Here is a 24,151-nt window from a genome sequence, read left to right as displayed (position 1 = left end):
CATGGTTCATCAGTCATTGAAAGTTGGCATGCAGGTACAGCAGGCGGTGAAGAAGGCAAATGGTATGTTGGCCTTCATAACTAGGGGATTTGAGTAACGGAGCAGGGAGGTCTTACTGCAATTGTACAGGGCCTTGGTGAGGCCTCACCTGGAATATTGTGTTCAGTTTTGGTGCTGGGTCCTCAACTATTTACAATCTATATTAATTACTTGAATGAAGGGACCGAATGTAATGTAGCCAAGTTTACTGATGATATAAAGATGGATAGAAAAGCAAATTGTGAGGAGGGCACAGAAAATCTGCAAAGGGATTTAGACAGGCTAAAATTTGGCAGATGGAGTATAATGTGGGAAAATGTGAGGTTATGCACTTTGGCAGAAATAATAGAAAAGCAAATTATAATTGAAATGGAGCAAAATTACAAAGTGCTGCAGTACAGAGACACCTGTGGGTCCTTGTGCATGAAACACAAAAAGTTAGTACGCAGGTAGAGCAAATAATCAGGAAGGCAAATGGAATGTTGGCCTTTATTGCAAGGAGGATAGAGTATAGAAACATAGAAACATAGAAAATAGGTGCAGGAGCAGGCCATTCAGCCCTTCTAGCCTGCACCGCCATTCAATGAGTTCATGGCTGAACATGCAACTTCAGTACCCCCTTCCTACTTTCACGCCATACCCCTTGATCCACCGAGTAGTAAGGACTTCATCTAACTCCCTTTTGAATATATTTAGTGAATTGGCCTCAACTACTTTCTGTGGTAGAGAATTCCACAGGTTCACCACTCTCTGGGTGAAGAAGTTTCTCCTTATCTCGGTCCTAAATGGCTTACCCCTTATCCTTAGACTGTGACCTCTGGTTCTGGACTTCCCCAACATTGGGAACATTCTTCCTGCATCCAACCTGTCCAAACCCATCAGAATTTTAAACGTTTCTATGAGGTCCCCTCTCACTCTTCTGAACTCCAGTGAATACAAGCCCAGTTGATCCAGTCTTTCTTGATAGGTCAGTCCCACCATCCCGGGAATCAGTCTGGTGAATCTTCGCTGCACTCCCTCAATAGCAAGAATGTCCTTCCTCAAGTTAGGAGACCAAAACTGTACACAATACTCCAGGTGTGGCCTCACCAAGGCCCTGTACAACTGTAGCAACACCTCCCTGCCCCTGTATTCAAATCCCCTCGCTATGAAGGCCAACATGCCATTTGCTTTCTTAATCGCCTGCTGTACTTGCATGCCAACCTTCAATGACTGATGTACCATGACACCCAGGTCTCGTTGCACCTTCCCTTTTCCTAATCTGTCACCATTCAGATAATAGTCTGTCTCTCTGTTTTTACCACCAAAGTGGATAACCTCACATTTATCCACATTATACTTCATCTGCCACGCATTTGCCCACTCACCTAACCTATCCAAGTCACTCTGCAGCCTCATAGCATCCTCCTCGCAGCTCACACTGCCACCAAACTTAGGGTCATCTGCAAATTTGGAGATACTACATTTAATCCCCTCGTCTAAATCATTAATGTACAATGTAAACAACTGGGGCCCCAGCACAGAACCCTGCGGTACCCCACTAGTCACTGCCTGCCATTCCGAAAAGTACCCATTTACTCCTACTCTTTGCTTCCTGTCTGACAACCAGTTCTCAATCCACGTCAGCACACTACCCCCAATCCCATGTGCTTTAACTTTGAACATTAATCTCCTGTGTGGGACCTTGTCGAAAGCCTTCTGAAAGTCCAAATATACCACATCAACTGGTACTCCTTTGTCCACTTTATTGGAAACATCCTCAAAAAATTCCAGAAGATTTGTCAAGCATGATCTCCCTTTCACAAATCCATGCTGACTTGGACCTATCATGTCACCATTTTCCAAATGCGCTGCTATGACATCCTTAATAATTGATTCCATCATTTTACCCACTACTGAGGTCAGGCTGACCGGTCTATAATTCCCTGCTTTCTCTCTCCCTCCTTTTTTAAAAAGTGGGGTTACATTGGCTACCCTCCACTCGATAGGAACTGATCCAGAATCAATGGAATGTTGGAAAATGACTGTCAATGCATCCGCTATTTCCAAGGCCACCTCCTTAAGTACTCTGGGATGCAGTCCATCAGGCCCTGGGGATTTATCGGCCTTCAATCCCATCAATTTCCCCAACACAATTTCCCGACTAATAAAGATTTCCCTCAGTTCCTCCTCCTTACTAGACCCTCTGACCACTTTTATATCCGGAAGGTTGTTTGTGTCCTCCTTAGTGAATACTGAACCAAAGTACTTGTTCAATTGGTCTGCCATTTCTTTGTTCCCCGTTATGACTTCCCCTGATTCTGACTGCAGGGGACCTACGTTTGTCTTTACTAACCTTTTTCTCTTTACATACCTATAGAAACTTTTGCAATCCGCCTTAATGTTCCCTGCAAGCTTCTTCTCGTACTCCATTTTCCCTGCCCTAATCAAACCGTTTGTCCTCCTCTGCTGAGTTCTAAATTTCTAAATAAAAGCAGAGAAGTCCTGCTACAACTGTACAGGGTATTGGTGAGGCCACACCTGGAGTACTGCGTACAGTTTTGGTCTCCGTATTTAAGGAAGGATATACTTGCATTGGAGGCTGTTCAGAGAAGGTTCATTAGGTTGATTTCGGAGATGAGGGGGTTGACTTATGAAGATAGGTTGAGTAGGTTGGGCCTATACTCATTGGACTCAGAAGAATGAGAGGTGATCTTATTGAAACATATCAGATACTGCAGGAGCTCGACAAGGTGGATGCAGAGAGGATATTTCCACTCGTGGGGGAATCCAGAACTCGGGGCATAGTTTCAGAATAAGAGGTTGCCTATTTAGAACTGAGATGAGGAAGAATTTCTTCTCTCAGTGAGTCATAAATCTATGCAATTCTCTGCCCCAGAGAGCTGTGGAGGCTGGGTCATTGAATATATTTAAGGCGGTGATAGAAAGATTTTTGAATAATAATGGAGTGAAGGGTTATGGGGAGCAGGCAGGGAAGTGGAGCTGAGTACATGATCAGATCAGCCATGATCTTATTGAATGACGGAGCAGGGTCGAGGGGTCAAATGGCCTATTCCTGCTCCAATTTCTTATATTCTTATGTTCTTAAAGTGATTAACATACTGGGTTTTGTGTTTAATGATCCCAGGTATGCTACCTATACCTTCCCTGGCTAGCAAGACTAGGAGAGGCAGTCTGGAATGTATTGGGAGCTGGGACTTGTCCATAAGAGTAACCGAAGGTATGAGAGTTGAACTAATCTCGAGTTAGAAAGGAGAAAAGGCCCAAAAGTGGAACAGTCAGTAACAGGACACCAATAGTCTCCTCTTATCTTGGAGATATCAAATATTGACACACTCTGTTATTTTGAAATATCAAAATATTAAACTCCAGACCAATTGTAGAGGTTATTAACTTCAGCAAAAACAGCAGAGTCCAACCCCTACAGTCACTTGTGACCTCGCTGGTGTCTCAGCAGGTTGGATGAACAAGTGAATCTCTTCCCACACTCGGAGCAGGTGAATGGCCTTTCCCCAGTGTGAACTCCCTGGTGCATTAGAAGATGGATGAACTAGTGAATCCCTTCCCACACTCGGAGCAGGTGAACAGCCTCTCCCCACTGTGAACTCGCATGTGTATTAGCAGGGAGGATGACAAAATGAATTCCTTCCCACACTGAGAGCAGGTGAACGGCCTCTCCCCAGTGTGAACTCCCTGGTGTATCACCAGGCTGGATGACAAAGTGAATCCCTTCCCACACTGAGAGCAGATGAACGGCCTCTCCCCGGTGTGAACTCGCTGGTGTGTCATCAGACTGGATGAATGAGTGAATGCTTTCCCACACACAGAGCAGGTGAACGGCCTCTCCCCAGTGTGATCTCACTGATGTCTCAGCAGGGTAGATAACCGAGTGAATCCCTTCCCACACTCAGAGCAACTGAACAGACTCTCTCTGGTGTGACTGTGCCATTGAATTACCAGCTCAGATGGGGAATTGAATTCCTTTCCACAGTCTCCAAATTTCCACGGTTTCTCCATGGTACGTGTGTCCTTGTGTGTCCCCAGGTTGGATGATCAGTTGAAGCCTCGTCATGTGTACGGTTTCTCCCCGCTGTTAATGGTGCGATGTTTTTTCTGGCTGTATAACTGGTTGAAGCTCTTTCCACAGAAAGTGCACTGGAACACTCTCACTCAGGCCTGTGTGTCTCGGTGCCTTTCCAGTCTCACTGATGTTTGTAACCTGTTCCCAGAGACAGAAGAGACAAATATTTCTCCTTCTACATTCAAAGGCCGATGATATTCAGGTCCTGAGGAATCGAATTGATGTGAAGTTTGGTTTGAGTTTCCCGTCTGCAAATCATCCCCTTCTAATACCCTGTAAAAAGAGATTACAGAACTCATCACTGTAATTACAGGACAGAAATTCAGAACAGTTACTATGGAAGATCCTTTCCTCTCTTGCTCCTCCAAAACTCTAAATTCCCGTCCCATACACACGTTCTCCTCCCTGTGCTGAAATCCAAATACATCACACGCCTCAAGACAGTTTGTCCTCCGCTCCCAGTTTTCACCACCAACTCTGGCTGCATGCAGTTCTACACAAATACAAAAGCAAAAATAGAAAATGCTGGAAATCTCAGCACATGAGGCAGTATCTGTGGAGAGAGAAACAGAATTAACATTTCAGATCGATGACCCTTCGTCAGAACAGGCAATAGTTCGAAATGTAACAGATTCTTAAGGATGTGCTGGGGCCCTGAAAGGAGGAGGGGGAGGGGTTGGAAAGAACAAAAGGGAAGGTCTGTGACAGGGTGGGAGGCAGAAGTGATTTGATTGACAAAGGGGATGATGGCCAAATTGAGAGGGTAATAGCAGAAGTTAGGAAACAAAAGATGAGTCTAGAGAGAATAATTACCTGCTGCCATGGACAACAGAGAGAAGCAATATAAAGAGTGGGGGGGGGGGAGGGGAGATTTTGTAAAAAGAAAAGGACGAGGAAATGGAACAAAATGTGGGCAGAGATTATGGCCTGAAATTGTTTAACTCAATGTTGAGTCCAGAAGGCTGTAAAGTGCCTAAACGAAAGGTGAGTTGCTGTTCCTCGAGCTTGCATTGTGCTTCATTGGAACAGTGTAGGAGGCTGGGGGCGTAGAAATCAGAGTGGGAGTGGTAGTATCGTATTAGTATAGTATTCGGCAGTCCCTTGTATCGAGGATGACCTGCTTCCACACCAAAGAGGTAAAGAGTTCACAGGTGCTTCAATGAGGGACCTGATATTCAAGGTTGCGAACTACATATTGAAGGGTGAAAGATGCCTGTGCATGGATTATTTTAACGTGGGGTGGCCGTTGCACACCAGCCATCACACGGGCTTGACAGAGCAAGGTCTTGGTCCAGTGGCCAGGGCTAACCAAGACTGCTGGAGACCAGCTCTGCTGCACAGACCTAGTTCACACACAGACTCTTATTGACAATAGATCACAGTGTGGGCTGGCCCGTGCTGCCCATCTTCTGGGTCCCGAACTCTCGCCCCTCCTGGGACCCGATCACCTCACTCTATGATCTACCGCCACTCCTCTGCTGTTTGCCGCCCCTCCTGTTGTACCTGGGCCCCGCCGATGATCCTGCCCACGCTCCAATCGGTGACCTGGGTTCTGGTGACGTTACCCAGTGGCCCTCCTGGAATGGCTCGCGCTGCTCCCTGCTCCCTCCCTCCCTCCCCCACAAACAGCAATGTGATAATGTGCTGTCCCTGCCATGGAAGTGTTTAATGGGTCAGCGTAGAAGGAGAGTAATTCTGTATCTAAGCCTTGCTGTACCTACTCTTGGATTGTTTAATGAAATAGAGTAGAGGAATCTGCCCCTGGAAGCTTTTGAAGGAATAGTATAGAGGAAGCTTTACACTGTACCTAACCCGTGCTGTACCTGACCTGGGATTGTTTCATGAGACAGTGTAGAGGGAGCTTTATTCTGTATCTATGCCATGCTGTACCTGCCCTGGAAGTATTTGATGGGGCAGTGTAGAGTGAGCTTTATTCTGTATCTAACCAGAACTGTTCTTGTCCTGGGACTGTTTGGAAAAGTGTAGAGCAATCTTTATTCTGTATATGACCTATGCAAAACATGCCTTGTGGGAGTGTAGTGGGGACATTAGTCTATATCTACCAAGTGCTGTCCCTGTCGTGGGAGTGTTTAATGGGTCAGTGTTGAGGGAGATTTATTCTGTATCTAAGCCTTGCTGCACTGACCCTTGGATTGTTTAATGGAATAGTGCAGAGGGAGCTTTACTCCGAATCTAATTCCTGCTGTACCTGACCTGGTAGTATTCGACCGGAAAGTGTAGAGGGACATTTTTGCTGTATGTAACCTGTACTGTACCTGCCCCTGGAAGCTTTGGAATGAATGTTATAGAGGGAGCTTTACTCTGTAGCAAAACCGTGCTGTACCTGCCCTGGGATTGTTTCATGAGACAGTGTAGAGGGAGATATATTCTATATCTATGCCATGCTGTACCTACCCTGGGAGTGTTTGGGATAGTGTAGAGGGATCTTTTCTCTGTATCTAACCCATTCTGTACCTGCCCTGGGAGTGTTTGATGGGACAGTGCAGAGGGAGCTTTTCTCTGTATCTAACCCATGCTGCCTCTGCCCCAGTAGGGAGTAGAGGGAGATTAATTCTGTATGTAAGCCGTGCTGTCTCTTCTGTGGAGTGGCGAGGGAGCTTTCCTCTGCACCTAACCCGTGCTATACCTGCCCTGAGAGTGGTGATGATAGATCCACGCTGCATCAAATCCATGCTGCAGGTACCCTGGGAGTGTTAGCTGGGACAGTGTCAGAGGGACAGTACATAAGGAATAGGAGCAGGAGTAGGCCATATGGTGCCTCAAACCTCCTCCGCCATTCAATAAGTTCATGGCTGATCTGATCCTCGGCTCAGCTCCACTTCCCTGCCTGCTCCACATAACCCGTCACTCCACTATATTTCAAAAATTTGTCTAACTCCACCTTAAATATATTCAATGACCTAGCTTCCACAGCTTCTTGGGGTAGAGAATTCCACAGATTTACAACCATCAGAGAAGAAATTCTTCCTCATCTGCGTTTTAAATGGGTGACCCCTTATTCTGAAACTGTGCCCCCTAGATCTAGATTCCCCCACAAGCGGAAACATCCTCTCTGCATTTACCCTGTCAAGCCTTATATGTTTCAGAATCTTATGTTTCAATAAGATCACCTCTCAGTCTTCTAAACTCCAATGAGTATAGGTCCAACCTTTCTTCATAATTCAACCCCTTCATCTCAGGAATCAACCCAGTGAACCTTCTCTGAACAGCCTCGACTGCAAGTATATCTCTCTGTGAATAAGGAGAACAAAACTCTAGGTGTTTTCTCACCAAAGCCCTGTACAGTTGTAGCAGGACTTCAATACTTTTAAACTCCATCCCCTTGCAGTAAAAGCCAACATTCCATTTGCTTTCTAATTACTTGCTGCACTGGCCATGCTAACATTTTGTGTTTCATGTACAAGGATCCCCAGATCCCTCTTTGCGGCAGCATTTTGTAGTCTCTCTCCATTTAAATAATAATTTGCTTTTTTATTCTTCCTACCAAAGTGGATAACCTCGCATTTTCCCACATTATACTTCATCTGCCAAATTTTTGCCCATTCACTTAACCTATCTATATCCTTATAGATTATGTGTCCTCCTCACAACTTGCTTTCCCACCTAGCTTTGTATCATCAGAAAATTTGGCTACATTACACACTGTATCGACATTCAAGTCATTAATATAGATTGTAAATAGTTGAGGCCCCAGCACTGATCCCTGTGGCACCCCAGAGTATAATGTAGGAAAATGTGAGGTTATCCACATTAGCAGAAAAAGTAGTGTAATATAAATAGAGACAGGGTGTAGTGTAATATAAACAGGAACAGGGTCTAGTGTGCGAATAACATGGGGATTCTAACCCTGGGACTGTACATGGAATTCTAACCCTGGGACTGTACATGGGGATTACAACCCTGGGACTGTACATGGGGATTCAAACCCTGGTCTGTACATGGGGATTCTAATCCTGGGACTGTACATGGGATTTCCAAAACTGGTCTGTACATGGGGACTCTAACCCTGGGACTGTCCAGAGGGATTCCAATCCTGGGACTGTACATGGGGATTTCAACCTGGGACTGTACATGGGAATTCTAACCCTGGGACTGTACATGGCGATTCTAATCCTGGGACTGTACATGGGGATTCCAACCTGGAACTGTACATGAAGATTCTAACCCTGGGTCTGTAAACGGGGATTCCAACCCTGGGTCTGTACATGGGGATTCTAACCCTGGGACTGTACATGGGGATTCCAACCCTGGAGTGTACAAGGGTCCCAGCTCCGGAGTTTTTCTGTTGAAATTGCGTGGGATGCAAACTATAAACTCAGCACTGACCGGCGACTTTAGTCCAGATGGTGAAAAATCCGAGGTGTGGCGAGTGAGAAAATACCTGGGGAATTTTCTTTACTTTCCCGGGCACTCGGACCCCGTTGGAACAGACACAGAAGCCCCGCCCATTTATTGTTCTGCGTTTAAGTGGCCGCACATGCGCTTTGCTGCTCACTGAGTCAAGATGGGAGAGCACTGAACCTGCCTTCCTGCACAAAGATGGCATCCGTTAGACTTGGCCTCTGACCGGGAGAAAGCCCCGAGCTGCAAACGCGGGACCTTCTGGTTAATATTCCGGGCTTGCGGCGTGCACCAGTTGTTTATGAAACCTTCGCGCCCACCCGCGGCTCCGTTACTCCCCTCCGCCCTGTTGAATTTTACCTTGTGTCTGGAGTCGATCACAATGCAGACAACTGCACCGACCTGTGCTCCGCCATTACACGCACGACGCATACTCCAATCCCAGGTGGGGCCTGCGCATGCGCACTGAACTCCTGTAGTCTGGATGCGGCACATTTTCCCCCGCGGCGAATGCTGGGTAAATGACCCACCATTGAAAGATGACGTGGGTGAATATAAAAGGGCTTAATGTTATTACATTGAGCAGTGAACCATGTTCATTCTGACAGTTAGAGTTTGTTTTATAAGAACATAAGAAATAGGAGCAGGAGTAGGCCATTTTACCCCATCGAGCCTGCACTGCCATTCAATGATATTATGGCTGATCTGACCATGAACTCAGCTCCACTTTCCTTCCCGCTCCCCATAACCCTTTACTCCTTTATCGCTCAAAAATATATCTATCTCCGCCTTTTCAGGTTGGAAATCGGTGGTTAGTGGTATGCCACAGGGATTCGTGCTGGGACCACAACTGTTTACAATATACATAGATGACCTGGAAGAGGGGACAGAGTGTAGTGTAACAAAATTTGCAGGTGACACAAAGATTAGTATGAAAGCGGGTTGGGTAGAGGACACAGAGAGGCTGCAAAGAGATTTAGGTAGATTAAGCGAATGGGCTAAGGTTTGGCAGATGGAATACAATGTCGGAAAATGTGAGGTCATCCACCTTGGGGAAAAAAAACAGTAAAACGGAATATTATTTGAATGGAGAGAAATTACAACATGCTGCGGTGCAGAGGGACCTGGGGGTCCTTGTGCATAAATCCCAAAAAATTAGTTTGCAGGTGCAGCAGGTAATCAGGAAGGCAAATGGAATTTTGGCCTTCATTGCGAGAGGGATGGAGGACAAAAGCAGGGAGGTCCTGCTGCAGCTGTACAGGGTATTGGTGAGGCCGCACCTGGAGTACTGCATGCAGTTTTGGTCACCTTACTTAAGGAAGGATATACTAGCTTTGGAGGGGGTACAGAGACGATTCACTTGGCTGATTCTGGAGATGAGGGGGTTACCTTATGATGATAGATTGAGTAGACTGGGTCTTTACTCGTTGGAGTTCAGAAGGATGATGGGTGATCTAATAGAAACATTTAAAATAATGAAAAGGATAGACAAGATAGAGGCAGAGAGGTTGTTTCCACTGGTCGGGGAGACTAGAACTAGGGGGCACAGCCTCAAAATACGGGGGAGCCAATTTAAAACTGAGTTGAGAAGGAATTTCTTCTCCCAGAGGGTTGTGAATCTGTGGAATTCTCTGCCCAAGGAATCAGTTGAGGCTAGCTCATTGAATGTATTCAAATCACAGATAGATAGATTTTTAACCAATAAGGGAATTAAGGGTTATGGGGAGCGGGCGGGTAAGTGGAGCTGAGGCCAGATCAGCCATGATCTTATTGAATGGCGGAGTAGGCTCGAGGGGCTAAATGGCCTACTCCTGTTCCTAATTCTTATGTTCTTATGTTCTTAAATATATTCAATGACCCAGCCTCCACAGCTCTCTGGGGCAGATAATTTCATAGATTTACAATCCTCTGAGAGAAGACATTTCTCCCCATTTCCGTTTTAAATGGGTGGCCCCTTAGTCTAAGACTATGTCCCCTAGTTTTAGTTTCCTCTATGAGTGGAAATATCCTCTCTGCATCCACCTTATCGATCCACCTCAGTATCTTATAAGTTTCAATAAGATCACCTCTTATTCTTCTGAACTCCAATGTGTATAGGTCCAATCTACTCACCCTATCCTCATAAGTCAAGCCGCTCATCTCTGGAATCAATATCGTGAACCTTTTCTGAACAGCCACCAATGCAAATATATCCTTCCTTAAATACGGAGACTAAAACTGTATGCAGTACTCCAGGTGTGGCCTCACCAATACCCTGTTCAGTTGCAGCAGGACTTCTCTGCTTTTATACACTGTCCCCTTTGCAATAAAGGCCAACATTCCATTTTCTGCTGATCTTACCCCATACCAGAATCGCAGATTAATATTCTGCATAAATATTGAATAAATCAGCTTTGTTTCAAACACAGTCTGTCAAATATTTGATTTATCCATGATCAGAGGAGACTTATTGATTGTATGTTACCGACTGTTCCATTTTGGGTCTTTTCTTACTCTAGATTATTTCAGTTTTTCTCAAGTTCACCTTCGACCACATCTAACCCAAAGCTTATTCCGTTTGAGTACATGGCTGTGGTTGTCACTGACTCAACTAGAGTGTTTCACATTACACTGAACTGAAGTTCCTTTGAACCACCCCTTTATCGAATTGTCTTACATAAGATTTGAAATCCTTTATATTCTGTATTATTTAACCATTTTTGGATCCGATTTAATGGAGGTTCTTCAGACTGGAGGGATGTATACAGTGATGTCTCCCAGGGCCAGTGTTGGGACCAGTGCTCTTTTCAATATAGAGAAATGATCTGGGCTTGGGTATATGGGGCACAAGATCAAGTTCTCCAGATTATCCCAAAAAGGGACCATGGCCAACTGTGAAAGGACTGTAAGTGAGTTCAGTGTGAATACACTGGTTATTAAATGGGGCAGGTGATGTCAGATGAAATTTAACATAGAGGATACAATTTGGGAGGAAGAAAAATATAGGAAATATTCATTAAATGGTAAAAATTTTAAAAGAGAAGAGGAGTAGAATAAGAAAGAGGGGTGAGATTCTAGCAAATATCATGCCTTATTTATTGGCAATTTCAAGAGTCTAGTGTCAGAAGTTTTAATATCTTATTAAGAAATATAAGATGAGCAGATTATCTGTCTTCTACCGTACCTTATATTGATTCATCAATCAGAGCAAACATGCAAGTCCCGTGTGTCCACAGTAAATGACACGGGACCATCCCACTGGATGGAACCTCGGGTGCCCTAAGCTTGATCTCCGATGTCTCCAGTCCAACTGCCCCCTTACTTCAGTCTCCCCTCACTTTTATACCCTGCAGTGATCCATCTCTGGCACCTGACTCTTTGTCTTCTCTGCTGAGTTTTGGCAGGAAGCTGGGAAAAGACAGTTGGAACTTCTCTAATCTGCGATTTACAAGGACACTTTCCCTGGTTCCCAGCAATTACTTTTCTTCAGTAATTTTCTCATTATCCTTAAACTACCCAGCCAACTGTTAATTGTGTTATTTCTTATAGTTTCACAATTATAGGTATAAACATCTCACATTACAATATGCTCTGATGAAGCTACCTTTCACACTAGTGCCTTCCTTTTCCTCAACAATGGATTCCCCTCCACTGTGGTTAACATGGCCCTCCACCATGTTTGCAAGCAAACGGACGTTCTGGACGGAGATGCGGAGAGGATCAGCAATGGCTGCCCCACAGTCTGCACCCACAGGGTCTGTGCTGGGGGGAGCGTGGGAAGGGGGGAGATGGACGGGGAGGAGATTGGCACGATTAGCCCCCAGTAGGCCCGCTGGTGAGAATGTCGGCGAGAGGGTAGGATGGGACTGTGCAGGTTGCTGCTCCTGAGGAGGCAGCAACGAGTGCCTTGATGGGCCCTTCGGAGGATGACAAGAGAGGCACAGAGGGAAGCTGCAGGCTTGTCTAGGAGGGAGTGAAGCCTGCAACAGCGGCAGGTGAGTAGGAAGGTTGAAGAGTAATGAAGGATTGGGGTAGGAATTTGGGAGGGCAGATTATCCGAGAGAGAGGAGATGAAAGAAGGTGCGACGATAGGAGAGAGCAGTCAGGCAGAGATAGAGAGAAAAGGAAAAAGGGGAAAAGTGGAAAAGTATTGAATGATCCGGGCCCGAGCAGTAGCCAAAGTGCGCACGTGAATGGACACAGGGGGGAAAGCTCAGGTTACATCGGCCTGGTTACATGTGATAATTAATGGGATACATATTTCCTGACAGCAGGTTGGAGACAATAGTGGGGAGACCAGGGTCAAAGTCCGAGGTCCCATGGAGGGACAAAGCTGATGGAAGCAGGATGGGGCCGGCATGGAGCATTGCCAGACCGCTGTCCAAATTCAGAGACAGGTGTAGTAGGCGAGTGAAGTCCAGAGGCTATTTGAAAGACAGAGAGTTCGTGGATGGAGGTTGTTGCCGTAGGAATGAGAGTCGGTGGCGGTAAAGGAAGCTGATGGCGAAATAGACGCAAGTTGCAGGTCACCATAGATTAAAGTGACGGAGAAAAATTAAAACCACAAGCCAGAAAGCAGCAAAGCTGGAAACCGGTAGAACGAGGCACTGGACAGCAAGTGAAACAGTAGGTGTTAGCTATAGGCCAACAACGCTGAAAAACCACTGGAACCAGTTCAGCAGATAGACAGCCGCAGTTTCAATATTTTTAAACTTTTTCTTAGCAGCAGAGAAAGAGACGAAGCAGATAAATCTTACAGTGTAATCCAATGTAGTCCATTGCAGACATGTAATCTAAATGTCCGCTGAAGTCCAGGAGATCGGAAACCGATGTGTGAAATGAATTCAGCAGCTGAAGACATTGAAGCGACTCAATAGCAGAGCAGAGACACAGCCGCTGAGTCACACAGTGTGGTCAGTAGAACAGCGTCGCCCTGTTGGCGAGGAATCCAGGTAATAGAATCAAGTTTCAGCAGAGTTCCAGCAGGTGAACGAGCTCAGTGAGAACAGAGACACGCTGGGTCGGGGGATCGGCGGCGCACTCAGCAGGGACAGCTTTAAACCTGTAGTTTGGGCTGAAATGCCTTCACCATCAGAGCCAGGGTATCTTAAGCAATGGGAGAAAGGAGATTGGGGGAAGAAAGGGCAAAGGATGGCAATGGATGACCAAGGATACAGTTGAAGAGAAGAGCAGCTCAGTAAGGAGTTGTCAGTCCTGGAGACATCGTGAATCCAATATTAACCAACCCCACAGTCACTGACACGAATCTCCTCCTGTCTGATACAAACCAATCACAGTCACTGACACCAATCTCCTCCTGTCTGATACAAACCAATCACAGTCACTGACACCAATCTCCTCCTATCTGATACAAACCAATCACAGTCACTGACACCAATCTCCTCCTGTCTGATACAAACCAATCACAGTCACTGACACCAATCTCCTCCTATCTGATACAAACCAATCACAGTCACTGACACCAATCTCCTCCTGTCTGATATAAACCAACCCCACAAGCCCAGAAAGATTAAACTCAGACCATTTTTCTGATTGGGCTTGTCTCCATTCCCGTGCCGAGAGGATTGCTGTACCAGCCGGAGGGGCAACATTTGGGAACTCTCAATTCTCCACCAATTCTCATTCCCCTTCTTTCTGGTGGATAATGGAGGTGTCAGTGTGTAATGTGCAAGTCAGTAAGAATTGCCAGCGATGATTAATCAGCACTTTCTAATTGGAGATGTTAATCAGTGGAACCTTTCAGACAGTGAATTGTAGATTTTGTCCCAAACATCAATTTAGGATTGAAGTAATGGTTCAAAATTTTATTGTAAACTAATTTCGGATGAGAGTCCTTGAATTAAGGGGAAAGATCACAGACAGCGGTAGTGGGGAAAATGTTGGAATCAATTATTAAAGATGTAATAGCAGCGCATTTGGAAAGCATTGACAGGATCGGTCCAAGTCAGCACAGATATATGAAAGGGAAATCATGCTTGACAAATCTTCTAGAATTTTTTGAGGAAGTAACTAGTAGAGTGGACAAGGGAGAACTAGTGGATGTGGTGTATTTGGACTTTCAAAAGGCTTTTGACAAGGTCCCACACAAGAAATTAGTGTGCAAAATTAAAGCACATAGTATTGGGGGTAATGTACTGACGTGGATAGAGAACTGGTTGGCAGACAGGAAGCAAAGAGTAGGAATAATCGGGTCCTTTTCAGCATGGCAGGCAGTGACTAGTGGGGTACCGCAAGGTTCAGTGCTGGGCCCCCAGCTATTTACAATATACATTAATGATTTTGACGAAGGAATTGAGTGTAATATCTCCAAGTTTGCAGATGACATTCAGCTGGGTGGTAGTGTGAGCTGTGAGGAGGATGCTAAGAGGCTGCAGGGTGACTTGGACAGGTTAGGTGAGTGGGCAAATGAATGGCAGATGCAGTATAATGTGGATAAATGTGAGGTTATCCACTTTGGTGGCAAAAACAGGGAGGTGGAATATTATCTGAATGGTGACAGATTAGGAAAGGGGGAGGTGCAACGAGACCTGGATGTCATGGTACTTCAGTCATTGAAAGTTGGCATACAGGTACAGCAGGCGGTGAAGAAGGCAAATGACATGTTCGCCTTCATAGCGAGAGGATTTGAGCATAGGACCAGGGAGGTCTTACTGCACTTGTACAGGGCCTTGGTGAGACCTCACCTGGAATATTGTGTTCAGTTTTGGTCTCCTAATCTGAGGAAGGACATTCTTGCTATTGAGGGAGTGCAGCAAAGGTTCACCAGACTCATTCCCGGGATGACGGAACTGACATATGAGGAGAGACTGGATCGACTGTGCCTGTATGCACTGGAGTTTAGAAGGATAAGAGGGGATCTCATAGAAACATCTAAAATTCTGACAGGACTGGACAGGTTAGATGCAGGAAGAATGTTCCCGATGTGGGGGAAGTCCAGAACCAGGGGACACAGTCTAAGGATAAGGGGTAAGCCATTTAGGACCGAGATGAAGAGAAACTTCTTCACTCAGAAAGTTATTAACTTGTGGAATTCTCTACCGCAGAGAGTTTTTGATGTCAGTTCATTGGATATATTCAAGAGGGAGTTAGATATGGCCCTTATGGCTAAAGGGATCAAGGGGTCTGGAGAGAAAGCATGAAAGCGGTACTGAGGTGATGATCAGCGTGATCTTATTGCATGGTGGTGCAGGCTCGAAGGGCTGAATGGCCTACTCCTGCACCTATTTTCTATGTTTCTATGTCAGCACCTTCAGGGGAGGAGAGGGAGAGGAACCAGTGAGTGTAGAACTGACCCAGCCAGAGTCAGCACCTTCAGGGGAGGAGAGGGAGGGGACCCACTGAGTGTAGAACTGAACCCAGCCAGAGTCAGCACCTTCAGGGGAGGAGAGGGAGGGGAACCAGTGAATGTAGAACTGAACCCAGCCAAAGTCAGCACCTTCAGGGGAGGAGAGGGTGTGGAACCAGTGAGTGTAGAACTGAACCCAGCCAGAGTCAGACATTAGTGAACCAGTTGGGTTTTTACGACAATCCGTGGTCACTTTGTTGTAATACTGGCCCCACAAATTAACAGATTCATCAAGTTCAAATTAATCTGTCTCTTGGGTTCTCTCTCACACTCCCTTTTTCCTGGTTTAAATTAATTTTACAGTGTATTAGAAGGGGAGGATTTGCAGACGGGAAACTCAAATTGCACACCACATCATGATCTGACAGAGTCACTCGATTCATCGGGACCTGAATATCATCGGCCTTTCAATATGGAAACAAAAAGCACCATTGACAGTGGGGAGAAATTGTACACGTGTTCTTTTTGTGGACGAGGCTTCAGCCATCCAGCCAGCTGAGACACCAGCGAGTTCACACTTGCTCCGAGTGTGGGATGGGATTCACTCAGTCTTCAATCCTGCTGACACACCAGCGACTTCACAAGTGATTGCTGGGATTGAATTCTGCTGTTATTGCTGCTGTTAATCACATCCAGGATTGAACCATGTTCATTCTGACAGTTGAGGTTTGTTTCTGCTGATGTTAACTCCTATAACTGGGCTGGAATTTAATATTCTGGATGAATGGGAAATAAATCAGCTTTGCTTTTAACACATTGCTGTGGATTTTTGTCTTTCCCATCTGAGTGTTTAGCATCGCCTGGTGAGCTCAGAGAGGACAATCTGGGGGTAGGATCGTACAGGGAGGTGAACAGAACTTCAACCTGGACACAGTCCTTCAGGGCCACACTGAGAGGGGCAAACAGCATTTTAGTCTTTCTCATCTCTCTGCACTGACAGCAAAGTCGCTGTGCAGGTTAATATTGAGCTGTGTAAGAAATGTGTCCCAGCCGTCTCTTCCATGGTTCAGAGCTCCTGGGCACAGAACAGAAGTCACCTTTAGAAATGAACCCCAGTGCTTTGTTTACTTTTTTCATGGTCTTATTAACTCGCGTCACTACTTTTAGTGATTTAAGTATCTGTACGCTTCGATCCCTTTGGTCCTCGGCCCCATTTAGACTCTTATTTCCCAAATAGAATGTGGCCTCCTTATTCTTCCTACCAAAGCACACCACCTCACACTAATCTATACTGAAATTCATTTGCCAATTGCACACGCATTCTGCAAACTTATTAACGTCTTGCATTTTGTCACAGTCTTCCTCAGTATTAACTCTATCTCCTAATTTGTGTCATCTAAAAATTTGGAAATTGTACTTCTGATTCCTGAGTCGAAATCCTTTATGTAAATGGTGAACAGTGGTCCCAGCACCGATCCCTGTGGTACACCACTGTCCACCTATTGCGAGAACAGTGGTCCCAGCACCGATCCCTGTGGTACACCACCTCCCACTTATTGCCAGAACAGTGGTCCCAGCACCGATCCCTGTGGAACACCACCTCCCACCTATTGCCAGAACAGTGGTCCCAGCACTGATCCTTGTGGAACACCACCTCCCACCTATTGCCAGAACAGTGGTCCCAGCACTGATTCCTGTGGAACACCACCTCCCACCTTTTGCCAGTCTGAATAGCTACTCTTAACCCCTACTCTCTCTTTCCTGTTTTGTAACCAGCTTGCTATCCACAACAATATGTAAGATCTACAAGATGATCAAAATCAGGCTACGTGGAGTGAAGGGCCAGGCAGCAGAGTGGATGGAAAGATGCTTGCAAAATGGAAATCATTTGTTGGAGTTGAGGGTAGTTTGTTGCCATATTTCCATCCATTCTGTTACCTGACCTTTGACTCCACACGACCTGACCATGATCATTTTGTAAGACCGTAAATACTGCAGACACAGTGCACTAGTGGTGAGAGGGGGTGGAGATTGAGTCCTGTGGCAGAGGCATTGATGAAGTGGATTTCTCTGAGTTTTGAGGCAGCGCTGGTGGCATTTTTCACCACTTTCCAGTTTTTAAAATAATCTTATTGCCAGTTTATTAAAGCCATTAAAAGCCTCTCCGATAGGTCGTATAATACAATGAGGCCTCATAGCTTTCCATCAGAGTTAGAATCACAGTTAGAAAGCATTTAGTGACTGAGCCAGATTGGGCCGGGCGTAAGGTGCGAGTTAGTGATGGAAAAGTGGCGGCCAGCGTACTTGGCTCCAGGACTAAGAACCCGGGCACTCAGGTCTCTGTGACATTGATTGATGAATTTTGTTCATTGCCCAGTCTCAATCGCAATGGTGGGTCATCTTGCTGTCGTGCGGAGGCGGGGGTCCCCAATGGAAGGCTCTCCATGCAGGGTACATAAGAACATAGCAGATAGGAGCCAGAGTAAGTCATTTGGCCCTTCGGGTCTGCTCCGCCATTCAAGAAGATAATGGCTGATTTTCTACCTAAACTCCATCTTCGTTTACTATCCCCATAGCCCTTAATTCCATTAGTTCCCCAAAAATGATCGTCTTCTGTCTTGAATCTACTCAACTGCAGAGTACCTACAGCTCTCTGGAGTAGAGATTTCCAAAGATTCACCACCCTCTGAATAAGAAAATGTCTCCTCTTCTCTGTCCTAAATGTCTGACCCCTTATTCTGCAGCGTGGATGAGCACGCAAATCGATTTCCGCACACAGAGCAGGTGAACGGCCTCTCTCCAGTGTGAACTCACTGGTGTGTCAGCAGCGTGGATAAGCAAGCAAATCCCTTCCCACACATGGGGCAGGTAAATGTCCTCCCCCAGTGTGAGTGCATTGTTGTGCAATGAGGGTGAATGCCTGAACCTCTTCCCACAGTGAGAGCAACTGAACTGTTTCTCGTCAGTGTGAACTCGCTGGTGTTGAATCAGATCCACAGAGCTTTTAAAGCAGTTCGCACCATCGGATTATTTAAAAGATCTCTCATCAGTGTGAACCTATTGGTGTTTCAGAAGGTGTGATGAATTAGTGACTCCCTTCCCACACATGGAACAGGTGAACAGCCTCCCCCCAGTGTGCCTGTAGCGATGAGTTTCCAGCTCAGACGGGTAACTAAATTCCTTCCCACATTCCACACATTCCCACGGTTTCTCCGTGGTGCGGGTGTCCTTGTGTCTCTCCAAGTTGGATGATCATTTGAAGCCTCGTCTACACACAGAACACGTGTACGGTTTCTCCCCACTGTGAATGGTGCAATGTTTTTTCAGGCTGTGTAACTGGTTAAAGCTCTTTCCACAGTCAGTGCACTGGAACACTCTCACTCGGGTTTGTGTCTTGGTCCTTTTCCAGTCACAGTGATGTTTGAAATCTGTTCCCACTGATAGAACAGACAAACATTTCTCCTTCCACATTCAAAGGCCAATGATATTCAGGTGGTGATGAAGTGAGTGACTCTGTCAGATCTTGACTATATGTTTGGTTTGAGTTTCTTGTCTGCAAATCCTCCCCTTCTAATACACTGTAAAAGGAGTTTAAAAAAATCATCACTGTAAGTACAGGATGAAAATTCAGAAGAGGCAATTCTAGTTTCAATGGAACATTCTTTCCTCTCTTGTTTCCCCCAAAGCTGTAAATTTCTGTTCCACGCTCTCCCTCCTCCCTGTGCTTAAGTCTAAATCCATTGCATCATCTCCAACATTTTCCCTTTTGGTCGACTTCTCTCCTCCTCTGAAGGTGCTGACACTGTCTGGGTTCAGTTCTACACTCACTGGTTCCCCATCCCTCGACTCCCCTGAAGGTGCTGACTCTGGTTGGGTTCAGTTCTATACTCACTGGTTCCCCTCCCTCTCCCTCCCCTGAAGGTGCTGACTCTGGCTGGGTTCAGTTCTACACTCACTGGTTCCCCTCCCTCTCCCTCCCCTGAAGGTGCTGACTCTGGCTGGGTTCAGTTCTACACTCACTGGTTCCCCTCCCCTGAAGCTGCTGACTGTGGCTGGGTTCAGTTCTACACGCACTGGTTCCCCTCCCCTGAAGGTGTTGACTCTGACTGGGTTCAGTTTTACACGCACTGGTTCCCAATCCTTGAAGGTGCTGACTCTGGCTGGGTTCATTTCTACACTCACTGGTTCCCCTCCTTCTCCCTCCCCTGAAGGTGCTGACTCTGAGTTCAGTTCTACACTCACTGGTTCCCCTCCCTCTCCTCTCCTGAAGGTGCTGACTCTGGCTGGGTTCAGTTCTACACTCACTGGTTCCCCTCTCTCTCCTCCCCTGAAGGTATTGACTCTGACTGGGTTTCGTTCCGCACTCACTGGTTCCCCACCTTTTGTGAAATGTTTTGGGCACTTTATTAAACATACACCCAGCAGAAGCACATTAATCTAATGGGAGATCACTGACACACGAGCAGCCAGTGGTGTGGAGCCTCCTGAGAGTTTGGCACCATTACAGCCAGTACTTACAGGAGCTGGGACACGGGAAGAGTCCCATTAAAATCACTGGACATTTGTTAACTAAAATAGTAATTTTGCCTTAATTTACAGACTCTCCCTGACCAGTCCCCATTTCTCCTCCATTTACAGATGCTCCCTGACCAGTCCACATTTCTCCTCCATTTACAGACACTCCCTGACCAGTGACCATTTCTCCTCCATTTACAGACACTCCCTGACCAGTCGCCATTTCTCCTCCATTTACAGACGCTCCTTGACCAGTCCCCATTTCTCCATTTACAGACACTCCCTGACCAGTCCCCATTTCTCCTCCATTTACAGACACTCCCTGACCAGTCCCCATTTCTCCTACATTTACTCCCTGACCCGGCACCTCCTGGTTGTCCCGGAGTTTGTGTCTGAAACTGGCGAGTAGTTGTGGGGAGGTGGATAATGTGGAGTGTTGTCTCTCGGGCATGAGCCCGCACTCGGCATGTGTGAAGACACCACAGGGGTCGGGAAGAGCGGGGCGGGGCTGGAGCTAATAGTCGGATGGTCCTCCAACCAATCAGAGCATGTGAGGGGTGGGGCTTGTGACACCCAGTGGGCAGTGCTGAGCCCGGATCTCCCTCATTGGATGAAACTCTGCCCCATTGTTAAAGCTGAGTTCTCTCAAACTCCAGGAGGAAACTGGATCTTTCTGTTGTGGCTTTCAACAGATGGAACCCTGTGAGCTGGAGCAAACATTGCAACATTTGTTTGTGAAATAGATTGATTTAGGACAGACAGCAGGGATTCAGGAAATAACACAGTGCAGTGAGAAAGGAAATACTGTGGATGTTGTGTAGATGGATTGTCAAAAGGTGTTTGATAAGGTGCCGAACAGGAGGCTTGTTGATCAAATTAAGGCTCACAGTATTAAAGGGAGTGGGGCAGTGTGGATAGGAATTTGGGTAAAGAGCTGAAAACAGAGAGTAGTGGTTAATGGATGTTCTTCAGACTGGAGGGATGTAAACAGTGGTGTTCCCAGGGTAAGTGTGGGGACCAATGCTCTGCTCAATGTCGAGAAATTATCTGGGCTTGGGTCTATGGGGTACACGATCAAAATCTCCACGGAACACCAAAAAGGGCCCATGGCCAACTATGAAGAGGACTTTAAGTGCCTTCATTGTCAATACACCGGTTAGTAATTGGGGCAGGTAGATGTGAAATGAAATTTATGCAGAGAAATTTGCTGTGATAGATGTTGCGAGGAAGAAAAAGGGAGGAAATGTACATTAAATGGTAAAACTTTGAATGGAGTAGAGGAGCAGAGAGATTTAGGGTTGTAAGATTCTAACTAATTCCTTGTCTTATTGAGGATCGAGAGTCTAGATTTAGAACATACAAACATAAGAAATTGGAGAAGGAATAGGGCATCTGGCTCCTCGAGCCTGCTCTGCCATTCAATAAGATCATGGCTGATCTGATCCTGGCCTCAACTCCACTTCCTCGCCCGCTCCCCATAACCCTTCACTCCCTTATCTTTCAAAACTCTGTCTATCTCCACCTTAAATATATTCAATGATTATTATTAGCAACTTTAATCTTTTAAATATAATTTGGCCAGATTTTCTGTGCTCTACCATATCGGAGTAAACATGCAAATTCCGCATGTCCACAGTAACTGACATTAGGTCAGCCCGCTGGATGGAACCTCGGTCACCCTGAGGTTGATCTCCGGTGTCTCCAGTCCAGACTGCCCCCTTACATCAGTCTCCCCTCACTTTATACCCTGCAGTGATCATCTCTGACACCAGACTCTTCTTTGTCTTCTCTGCTGGGTTTGGGCAGGAAGCTGGGAAAAGACAGCTGGAACTTCTCTAATCTGTGATTTACAAAGACACTTTCCCTGGTTCCCAGCAGTTACTTTTCTTCAGTAATTTTCTTATTATCCCTAAACTCCCCTGCCTGCTGTTAGTTGTTATTTCTTATAGTTTCACAATTCTAGGTATAAACATCACACATTATAATCTAATCTATTGTGTTACTCACTCTGGTTTGAGCTTACATTGTTACATTAACAGACAAACCCTGTTCTTTCCCCTAATCTGATTACAGATTCCAACAGTGGGTTCAGTGAATGGAATGTCTTATCAGTGTTGCCATGGCGACCTGTCTGCAGTGAATCGATTGTTTGAGTTTCTAACTCAGACTAAACTTCTCTTTCCCATGATGCACACATAAGTCAAAGTCAATGTATTTTAACCATTTTATGTTGATAAAATGGTTAAAGAAGCACATGGGATCCTAGGTGTTATAAATAGGGGTGTGGATTACAAAAGGGCAGAGGTCATATAAACCTGTACAAATCATCGGTTAGGCTGCAGTTCGAATATTGTCAGGTTTTAGGGATCTTACACCAGGAAGGATGTCGAGGCCCTTGTGGAAACATCAGAAAGAATTCACGATTAATAAAAATTTAACTCATGCTTGAGGGTTAAACCAGTAGACTCAGCTTCTCTTGAACTGAAAACAACAGGCACTTCAAAGGAGATGAGGATAAAAGCTGCCAAATGGTAAAGCCAAATTCAAAGGAGTGTAAGAGAGTGTGTGTGAATAAGTAATGTCAGTTCACAGGGTCCCTATAAACGCTAGTGAACGAACAGAAGGTCAGTTGCAGGAATAATAGATGTAGGCAAAATGGCAGAGGGAAGTTACCTTAGCAGAAACACACTGTAAGAAACAGCAGGGGGTGTGGGAATAGATGAAAAGACCTAACTGATCAAGATATGGGACATACACAGTAACAAAGACACCAGTTTGGTAATAATTCTTGGAGGCAAGACAGGGTTACAATAACAGAAGGATGTATATGTACAAAGATGAAATGTCAGCAGAATCTATCGAAACCGACACGTGTTTAGCTGAGAGAAGAAAGGCTATGACTAGACACAAGGTTTTGAAGGAAGTTAGCGAGAACCTCGGAATAACACTCGACAGCAGGAGCAGGAACCTCGGGTAGAATCCCTAAGCTGAAGTCAGATGGAGACTGATCACCTCGGACCGAATCGGGTAATTTCTATATAGGTTGTGAGTCCTATATTCTGTAGTGACTAATGAGCAGTGTTTTTTAAAGCATTTATTAAAGATAAGTTGGCTTGTGAATCTAGTGTTATAGTCTTTTGTTCAGGTTAAACTTACTGTGGGAACCCTAAAAGGAAAATTGCGAACCTCTTTGTTTGATCTTTTGAACATCTAGCAAATTCGGCGCAACACCTTGGAGAGGGTGCAGTGTGATTCACTGAGATGATACCAGGGAAGAGAGGCTTTAGTTATCCAGGGGAGATTGAAGAAACTGGGGCTCTTTTCATTATAACAAAGGGTAATTGGAGATCTGAGGGAGGTATTCAAAATTTGATCAGGTAAACGAGGAAAAACTATTTCCACTAGTCGGTGAGTCAGTAACTCGAGGGCATCAAATTCAAATCATCACCAAAAGGCTCAGACCCAGGGAGGAACTATCGAGCACACTGTACAACAATGTTCGGGACACTCACTGTCCCTCCGGATCTGTGTCCAGGGGAGGAACTGATGCGTTTCTCTTATCCTTGTGTTAAATGATGTTCTCATCGAGGTGATGGATATCAGCATCGGGGAATGGGTCATTCTGAACATCTAGTGTCTGCCTTAAGCGCTCTCCAGTCAGGTACAGCATGGGTTAGATACAGAGTAAAGACCCCTCCACATTGTCCCATCAAACACTCCCAGGACAGCAACAGCACGGGTTAGATACAGAGTAAAGCTCCTTCTACACTGTTCCATCAAACACTCCCAGGGCAGGTACATGGACATGTTACCAATACCCTGGATACCAAGGCAAGGAGAGGCACTCTGGAAGGTATGGGGAGTTGGAG

The 24,151-nt window shown here is 45.7% G+C and overlaps 2 protein-coding genes across 2 annotated transcripts in view; one reads left to right on the top strand and one right to left on the bottom strand.

The window, feature by feature from the left end:
- Window positions 1-24,151, bottom strand: part of LOC139274083 (zinc finger protein 850-like) — a 203,474-nt gene that overhangs the window by 103,729 nt on the left and 75,594 nt on the right. The gene's annotated exons all lie outside the window — the stretch shown is intronic.
- LOC139273518 (zinc finger protein 664-like) overlaps window positions 1-24,151 on the top strand; it is a 221,311-nt gene that overhangs the window by 140,079 nt on the left and 57,081 nt on the right. The window lies entirely within an intron of this gene.

The sequence above is a fragment of the Pristiophorus japonicus genome, chromosome 9, assembly GCF_044704955.1.
Source record: "Pristiophorus japonicus isolate sPriJap1 chromosome 9, sPriJap1.hap1, whole genome shotgun sequence".
NCBI lineage: Eukaryota > Metazoa > Chordata > Chondrichthyes > Pristiophoridae > Pristiophorus > Pristiophorus japonicus.
The sequence above is the reverse complement of the archived record's forward strand: the minus strand, read 5'-3'. Positions and strand labels throughout refer to the sequence as shown.